The sequence below is a fragment of the Aphelocoma coerulescens genome, chromosome 18 (assembly GCF_041296385.1).
Source record: "Aphelocoma coerulescens isolate FSJ_1873_10779 chromosome 18, UR_Acoe_1.0, whole genome shotgun sequence".
NCBI classification, from domain to species: Eukaryota; Metazoa; Chordata; class Aves; order Passeriformes; family Corvidae; genus Aphelocoma; species Aphelocoma coerulescens.
In genome coordinates, this window is record NC_091031.1 from 10535456 (window position 1) to 10544940 (window position 9485).

Here is a 9485-nt window from a genome sequence, read left to right on the forward strand (position 1 = left end):
TTTCCCACCGACTCACTGCACGACCTGGGATGGATTGCTTGGTATGTCTGTGCTGCAGCTATCTCAGTAGTACAATAGATAAAACAGGATGTTAAAAGATAAATTAGCGTTATTCAAACCTTTTGGCAGCTTTGTTGGTTTAACCCTGAAAGCAGAAGTGCAGATGTACAAGAGGTGAGGAAGGTGACAGGCACAGCAGGGTGGTCAGCCAAACACTGCAGCAGGGAGAGGCTGGTTTCTACCTGGGCTTTTGAGCTGCTGCCTCTGACAGATGTGAGGCAGCTTTAGGGGTATCAGGAAGTCTGCACACACACACACACACAGAGGCATGTGCCTGTGTGCCTCTTTGCACACACTTCAGATTGTAAATAAGTGGGAGATTCTGTAAAAACTGTTCTTGTGAACCTTGTGATGGATTATACCTGCTGAGACTCCTGATCTGCAGGTTAGTGACAGTGAGCAAGATGCTCCCTGCTTTTGCTGGCAACTTAACTTATCCTTAACCAATGCCTGTAACCCTAGGAAGGAGAACTGACTTGAAATGCCTTCCAACTAAAACCAGCACACCTACTTACAGATGCTAGAAAAATCCTCTATTCAGTCATACCTTTACAAATAATTGGACATTTGCACAAATGCATCATGTCAGCATGCAGTCCAGATGCTCTCTACCTGATACATCCTCAGTCCAGAAATTCCATTTAATCACAATTATCTGGCACACTTGGACAGTCCAAAACACCACGGGTATACCAGAGCACTGGGGGTGGCAGACATGCCTGTACAATGCTGATGGGGATTTGCTGGTAGCGCTTGAGAGAGAGACTGGTCTTGCTTTAGGAGTAGAGCACAGTCATGTGAGCTGATTTAAATCCTGTCAGATTTAGACTGAGGTGCTTAACGCCTTCTTTGCCTCAGTCATCAACAGAAAGAGTGGTTATTCTCAGGGCAACCAGCTCCTTAAACTGTTAGTCAGGGAGGGGGAGCAGAATGGACTCCCTGCAATCCAGGAGGAATTAGTGAGCGACTTGAGCTTAGACTCTCACAAGACTGTGAGGCCACTGAGGGAACTGTCAGAAGAACTTGCCCAGCCACTCTCCATCATTTATCATCAGTCCTGGCTAACCAGGTGTGAGAGACTGAAAAGATTGATGTCCTGAGACACTTTGGGATGCATGTGGGGGAAGGGAGGGTCAGACCTTGTGTTGGCGAGGCATTGCCCTTCCCCACACCCCACCCCACCTAGAGCCAGGATTCTGTGATTCTATAGCTGGGAGTGCTGGGCTAGCTCACCTGACTTTGGGGATGTTGCCTTTCCAGTGGCCAACAACAAAGCCCTTCTACCCAGAGAGCTCTTCTGGGGTTTTGCTGTTGTGCTGTGTGGGATGTGGACCCAGCTGTGCAAGAGGCTGGAGTGAGGCCCACAGGCAGACAGCTCTGGGCAGGCAGCCGAGGGAAGGTCTGGTTTGAACGGGAAGTAGTCAGTGAGTTGAGGTGTCTCCAGGTATTGATAATCACCAGTGATTTGGGGATTGAATTTAGTGTCAGTAGGTCCCCATAGTCCAGTGATAGAACATAAAATCTTTTTTGAAAATGGTCCAAATCTCAGAAGAGGGTTGTGAAGGACACAGAAATGAAAGAGATGCTTTAATCCAGGTGGCTTTTGAGTATCTCCAAGGATGGAGATTTCACAACAGCTCTGGGAAATTTGTGCCAGTGCTCAGTCACCCTTACAGGAAAAAAAGTCTTCCCAGATTTTCACAGGGGACCTCCTGTGTGTCAGACTGTGCCCATTGCCTCTTGTCTTGTCACTGGGCACCACTGAAAAGGGCCTGGTTCCATCCTCTGTGCACCTTCAGGTATTTATATCCATGGATACAATTCACCTGATCATTCTCCAGGCTGAACAGTCTCTGTTCTTTCAGCCATCACTTATGACAGAGATGCTCCAGTCTCTCATTCATCTTACTGGCCCTTTTCTGGACCCTCTCCAGTAGCTCTGTATCTCTCTGATACTGGGCGAGCTCAGCACACCACTCCACGTGTGGCCTCAGTGCTGAATCAAGGGCAAGGATCACCTCCCTCCATCTGCTGCACCACTCCTCCTAATGCAGGCACCAGTCACCTTCTTCACAGAAAGGACACATGGCTGGCTCACGTTCAACTTGGTGTTCCCCAAACCCCCAGGTTCATTTTTTGCAAAGCAGCTTTTCAGCTGGTCAGCACCCACCATTCACTTGTGCCTGGGCTTGTTCCTCTCCAGGTTCAGGGCTTCGTGCTTGCTTTGTGTTATTGGGTCCCAGACTGACCTCAGGGTTTTGCCTCACCAGCACTCAGCTGCACATTGTCCTTACCAGAGAAAACACTTGATGGTACGCGGGCCTCAGCAATTGTAGAATCACAGAGACTCAAATCTTACTGCCATGTTTATCTGTATTGCTAATTAAGTTATAAAAAGAAGATAAAATGCTAAAAGATCAACTACTTTCACTTGAAAGCTCTAAATTCATACCCATTTCCTTTTTTCCTCTTTTGAATTACCGAAATAAGACACAGAAAACAAGAACTTCTCCTTCAGTGTTTTGAGTTGCTATTTTAAGGTATCCTTTTGATGGAAATTAGGGCTAAAGCAATGGCAGCTGTAAGACCATATGTTGTGAATACAGGTAGTATATGAACCCTTAGTGAATGTCTACAGGGGAAAGCCACTGTGTGGAGGCTGGAAAAGAAGACAGGAGCAAGTACAAAAAAAAGGTTGGGCAAATAACCCAGCATTCAGTGTTGTAGTGTATGACATAAAGCTCATGAAAAGAAAAGTGAAGTGTTTGGTCAGCTGTCATAAGCATCTCTGGAAAGCAGTCTAAGCTACTGAGCATCTGCTTTGGATTTGGTTTAATTTATAAACCAAAGCTCATCTCTCTCACCAGGGTATCATTTATATGACACTGCTATAGTGGTTTCTTACAAAGAAGCAGTCTCTAATCTGAAATTACAGTGAAAGATTTCACTGTAGTTTCACTCTCTAGATCCCAAAAAATTACTTCAGGGAAAACTTTGCCATGTTTCCTATATCCAGGCACAGCAAGGAGAAATCTGTCCAGGAAGGAATCTGTTGAAAGAAGTGCAAGCACCTCAAAGCAAAAAAAAAAAAAAAGAATGCAGTGTTTCCTGAGAACCATTAATATTCTGTCAATTCTATTTCCATCTCTGCAGGGTGAACTTTGCTGGGACCAGAAGCAAACCACAGCACAGATAAATAGGAAGAGGCAGGCTGGAAGCCATCTCTGGATACAGACTGTTCTGCACAGCAATGCAGTGTTGCCAAGGTGCACATTCCCCATGGAGGAGAAAGGATTCAGTCGTGCTGAAAATAGATCCTTCTTGAGACAGCTATCAGACAGCTGCTCCCTTTCTGCCAGCCTCTAAGATGTGCATTTTCTTCTCCCCATTCCAGCGGTTAACTGAGAGATAAGGATTGAGAAGGCACTTTTTAGCAGCAGCCAGGCTGGGAAGGGGAAGTTCCTGCAAGTGCTGTGTTGGCCACTGGGAACCTCCCCCTCCTGCCTGTTCAGACTCACCAAGCTCATGAACTGGAACCACAAGAATGGCCTGTATGGCTGGAGGTTTTGCAGTAGGAAAATGAATGTTTCTTTGCAGTCTTTACCCCTGGGAGCTACTCTCAGGCTATCTGCTCTGTGGCTCCCTAACCAAGACAGATGGCCCTCCAAGGGGAAGTTTCCAGGTGGCCCCTCTGGCTGGGGACATGACCAGGTGGCCGCTCCCATGCAGCTGAAGCCATGGCCATCAGTGAAATCTTTGATTTCACTTCATTCAATTACCAGTTAATTTTGTGCCACTCACCAAAGCATATCCCTCCAGAACACCAAATCCATAATACTGCTTCTCATGAGCATCAGCTGAAATGTCCTCAGCAGCAGCAGGCTTTGGTTGCTTTCAGTCCTTGAAGAGCAGCGTGACCTGCAGGCAGAGTCAGAGATCTGTGGAGCTCACTGGGGTAGCAAAATGCATCACATCACATCAGGAAAGAGTTCCACCAGGTGAGGAGCAGCAGGGCAGGCAGAATACAGGAGACTCCTCTTATTACCACAGGCTGGACATATTCTCAGTGGTAATTGCATGCTGGTGAACATTTCCCCAGGCCCATCACAGGAATTCAGGGGTGTGGTACAAATGTGTTTTTTTCATTCTGAGTTGCCAGGCACCATTTCTCAGAAAATATGTGTATGATACAGTGAACAGCACTAACATCACCTCTGTGGGTTATTTCTGACTATAATATAACATTGAAAGAAATAAGATTGCATGATGTCCCTGCCCATGTCAGGGAGATTGAATTAAGTGGTCTTTAAAGATCCCTTCAACCCAAACCCTTCCATGGTCTGTGTGACTCTGAATGGCTGTACTGGGTGAGTTCAAAGGAACAGGCAGACTCTTACACCCAAGACATTTGTCATCATCCCAATCTCCCCAGACAACCACCCTCTGCATGACATTCCACCCAGGAGGTGAAGCCTTCTAGAGAACAAACCACCTCAAGGTGAAAAATGCAATGTGAATGGAGCAAAAAACAAGTGCCTTCCATGTGGGAAACTGTACTGAAAATGGCAATGTGTTCTGTGTGTCCCTGCTAGTAATAGGAGACAGAAGCACAAGCACATTCCTGCTATCTCTATATGAAGCCCAAGAAGCCTTTGGCCTTCTCAGGTCTCAGTGACCTATTTGTACCCCCACGTGGAGCCTGTAATGGTCATGGGATAGAGCAGATATCCTCTTCAACAGGGATCCCCTTGCACACCCTGCTAGTGAGCCCTGGGAGGCTGGAGAGAGCTCAGAGCTGCTCAGCTTCTGCTCCAGTAGGAAACCTCCTGCTGTGGGTAGAGGGCCTGGAGAGCGGGCTCAGGTGCCTAACACAGACAGAGATGTCTCCTTGTGCGTGGGGACAGGTCATTGCAGCTCCTCCTCTGGTGACCGGGGTCCCTGATGCCCTGACCAGGAGCTGGGATGTGCTGAGGGCCATGGGGGGCACCAGGAATGAGCAGGATCTGCATGGACGTGCTGCTCCTCTGAGCACACATTACAGCTAAGGGGAAAAGAAGTCAGTCCTGTACGTGGCAGGTCACTACTGGTGATGACTCTGCCCTACTTCAAGCAAAGCAGCTTGCTGGGTGACTGGTGCCCAGACCCTGATAAACTGCAGTGGATATCCCATAACGTAGAATCTACACACATCTGTTCACTGTTTACATATGCATTTGGTGTGTTATCAGCTCTCTCAACAGGATGTCACACAGGGAACCCACTTGGTGACAAGCAGCTATGCTTGGGCACGTGTCTGAAGGTGGGCTCCTCTCAGTGACAGTGGGTGAGCCTCAAGAGTGGCACAGCCCAGCTCACAGAGCACTGGGGAGACAGGTAAAGCAGCAAACTTTGATTTGGGGGGGAGAACTCTTCACTGAGTATCAGAGTTGTGCTCTTAATCAGATTCCTCATGTTCCCAGCAAACACCAGCGGAAGAGCTGGCCTAGGAGGTGACATTCAGGATGTCCTTTCTGTCACCCACCACAGCAGCTGAGGAGCTCCAGTTACAGAACAGGGGAGTGGGGTGGGCAGGCTAAGACGCCTCCGGGTAAGACAAAGTCAAAAGACGGCAAGTGGCAAAAGGGGGAGGGAAGGAGAACTAGGATTAGGTGCATAATATTAGCACAAGCAGCAACTGCATCCTAAAAAAGACAGCAGTGAGGTGGTACCTTCCTTGGTTGGCACTCATTTGGGACAGATGCACAAATCCTACTTCTGGGCAGATTTCAGTGCTGTAAATGGAAATATACTGGTATGGAATTTCTATTAATCTGCTCACTTTGAAAATTAGACTTTTCAAGGCTAAGACAACTCAATGGATTACCACAGAATTTTCTGAGTGACACCCACTGCAGTGAAGTTGCCAACAGGATACGTAGCAGAATTTTCTAGTGACATTTCTGAACTAACTTGTTCTTGCAGATAAGCTCCTTTTGCATCCTTACGAAGGTTATCAACAGTTTTATTTTTTTATATTGGCAGACAGATTCCCTTGTGGTTCAGGCTAAACATTTATTTAATTGCTCACTGCATTCATCTGAAGTGCCAAGGGAAGAATACGAGTCCCTGCTACTCCTCAAGGGCAAATCAGTTGTGCAAAGCAGAACAGCTCCAGGTTTTTTTCTTGGATGATCCTTCATAAAACATATGCCACACAGGGTGGGCTCGCAAAGAGTGACAAGCCGGGTCCCTGTGGGGTGGGCCACAGCAGCAGCTCAAAACTTGGGCTACTCTGCACCACCTCCTTCCCCCTACCCTCTGCCAGGAAGAAAAGCAGCTCCTGAGGCTGCTGACCCCAGCCCGAGCTACCTGCCCTGCCTGGGGAGCTGAGGTCTGGCCATGTTGGGGGCTTCCAGGCTCCACCTGGGAGTAGTCCCTGAATTCTTCAGCCCTCTGGGAAGGTCTGGATTTTCCCTCTGTCCTCCCAGTACAGCTTGTGTTCCTGGGTTTGGGAAATGCTGCCTGAGGATTTGTTCTCTGCAGTGCAGGCAGCTCTGCTCAGCACCGTGCCTGGGCATGAGTGACGCGCCTTGTACCTTCTCAGCAGTAATGAAACTACAGAATAAATTCGGCAAATGATTTCTTCAAAACTAAAATTAAGCTTTACAAATAATTTCAGAAGTGGGGTGTGAGTTAGTCGTTTGCAGATAATCATTGTAGTGCTTCCCAGCAGTTTCCCCTCAGACTTCTGACCTTTTGTCCTCAAACCTGTTCTGAGTTGTCATTTCTTCCACTCCCACATCCTCTATCATCTTACCACTTATTTCTGTTCCTTGCACACATCCATCTTGCTTTCAGGGCCATGAGACTTTCTGAACTCCCCAGCACGGTTTCAACCCCAACTCAGTTCTGTGGTTACCCTTCCACACTCTCTCTTACCAATTTTTTTTCTGCAACAAGAGTCACAATATAGCAAGTTCAGCTGCTCACACATAATGCATTGGGGCCCAGCTCTATTTGATCTGGACCTGTTCAGGCTGCTCCTGCTCCACCTTGGCTGAGAGAGAGGACAAGACTTTCTGCAATGCTGCTGTTCCTGGAGTAAGCCCTGCCTCTGCTTTCCTCACCAGGGAAGGGATTCATGGACTGGGGCCTCTTGCTGATCTGCAAAGCAAAAGATGGTCTTCTGTGTCCACAGGCATTGCATTAACTTGTTGGTTTACAAGAGAGGGGATGCCCCATCCACCCCAAGGAGCCCTGGCTGACTGCTGGAAGCACCTGGGCAGCTGCTGTGTTGCCCATGGGACAGCACATCCCAGGAGGGAATGGTCACAGCCACGGTGCTGGGCCCCGTTCTGATGTTTAACCTTTGAGCTGGCAATGGAGCTGTGCTGCTCCAAGTCTCTCAGGGGTAAGAACAGCAGCTGCTGTCTTGGCACACAGCACAAGTGTCCAGCTCCTCCAGGGCAGCACGTTGCACTGCGACATAGAAGGCAGCCTACCCGCTCAGGAATGTCTTCAGGCGCTATTAGTGGAAGCAAATCTTCCCCACAAACAGGCACGACCCCGCACAGGAGTCTTGGGAGAGCGGGGCTATTTTGAGCTTTTGACATTGAGGATGAAAGGAGACACGTGATGGGGCTGATCCTCCTGGTAGGGGCCTCCTCCAAAGCTCCCTGCAGCCTTGTCCCCTCCTCTAGCAATGGCTCTTGTGAAGGCTGAGGGGCAATTTGGTGTGGCCTTGGAGCGCAGGAGGTGAGGGCAGAGGGAGCTGTGAGTTTGCTGGGGGTGCAGGGCCAGCCCTCAGTGCCATCAGCAGTGCCCAGCCGTGCTTAGGGCAGGTCCTGCCTGACGGTGTGAACCTGTCTGTGAGCTCAGGGCTTGGGGCTGCCTGCTTTATTCTCAGCCATACCCAGGAGACTGAGAGAGATACCACAGAGTATTGCAAGGCTCCAAACAACTTGCTGAAAGCATGCATTGAAACACAAAACCTTTGCATCCAGGAGGGTATTCACCTCTTTCCACCTGAAGGTCTCCATTTCTGAGTGGTTCCTCAGCATTGGGAATGTTTGAGAGGCCCCTTTTCCTCTTCCCAGGCATCACAAATTCCCTCCCCAACTTATTCCCATCCTTTTAAGATCCTTTTTCTTTTTCTGGTGTGGATTTCTTTCATTGCACTTTTTTATGTCTCCTTTCTGTTTAATTTACCTTGCTTTGTGAAAAGTTGCACATTAAGCTGTCAGACAAGAAATCACCACTTTCCCAGAAGAGTTTTCCAGCTGGATCAACCAGCCAAGTTGGTTTCCCTTGTGACTCCATATTCAGCTGGACTGATACACAGCAGCAATGTTAGCAGGCAGGAACAAGTGGTCAGGGGACTGAGGGTGTACTGGGTAGCTTATAAAGTGCTGCCACTAAATGCAATCCCATAACCTTGGGGGTCAGTCTCATGCTAGCTCCTGGAAGAAGGCCACTTGGCACAGTCCCAGTCTTTTAGGCCATCCCCATGCACATCCAGCACTGCTGCAGACAAAGACTCCATCAGTTCATCCAGCAGACAAGAGCCACAAGTCCCTCATTCATGGTCAAGTTATTTTTCCAGCAGCCTAATAAATTACCCTCCTTGGTCTGGCTTTGCCAGCACCTCTGTGCTTGTTGGGCATCCCCTGTGTCTGTCAGAACACAGTACAATGGGTGTGGGCACTGTGCACAGTCCACCCCTGGCTGCTCACTTAAAGGTCAGGCTGGTGATAATGTCAGTCTTTACCCCCCATTTGGTGCCATATGATGTGGTTCAGGTTCCTGTGGATCACCTCGCCTGGTGATGACTGAACCAGGGCCTCAGCATGTGGTCTGTGGCATGGCAGGCTCTGTGACTGGTATGCTGGACAGGGCTGTGTGCTTCTCTGAGGCCCCCCAGCACTGCAGTGCTCACACTCGTGCTTCCCTGGACCATCATGGCTCAGCACAGGCCAAGCTTCTTTGCAGTAACTCGAGCTGAGGGTTTGTGACCATGGCTGTGCATTTCTTTCAATCTCTTTATTTCTTATTGCATGCAATTGGCAGAGCTCAAAGTGTACCACAGGCTTTCCACAGAGCTGCATTGCTGCCAGCAGGCCCTGAGCCCAAACCTGCCCTTGTGCTCTCAGGATCCTCCCCTCCAAACCAGCCAGACCTACGTGCATGGTGTGTTATGCCAACACAGGCACCATAATCGTGGATGCAGCCAACCTGGGGACTCCAGGTGCCAGGTGGGAAAGCCAGGCTCTGGCACCTGCTGTTCAGCCAACATTGTTGTTAGTCAGAGCCAACACGAACCAAAAGCGAATTCCGCTTTATGAAATGGGAAAGAGCTGCACTGCCAGCAGAAAGAGCTGGTGCAGTGAAGGTAGGGGTTATCCTGCTCAAGCCAGCTCCATGCAGAGCCTTGCAGGGGCTGCTGTGCT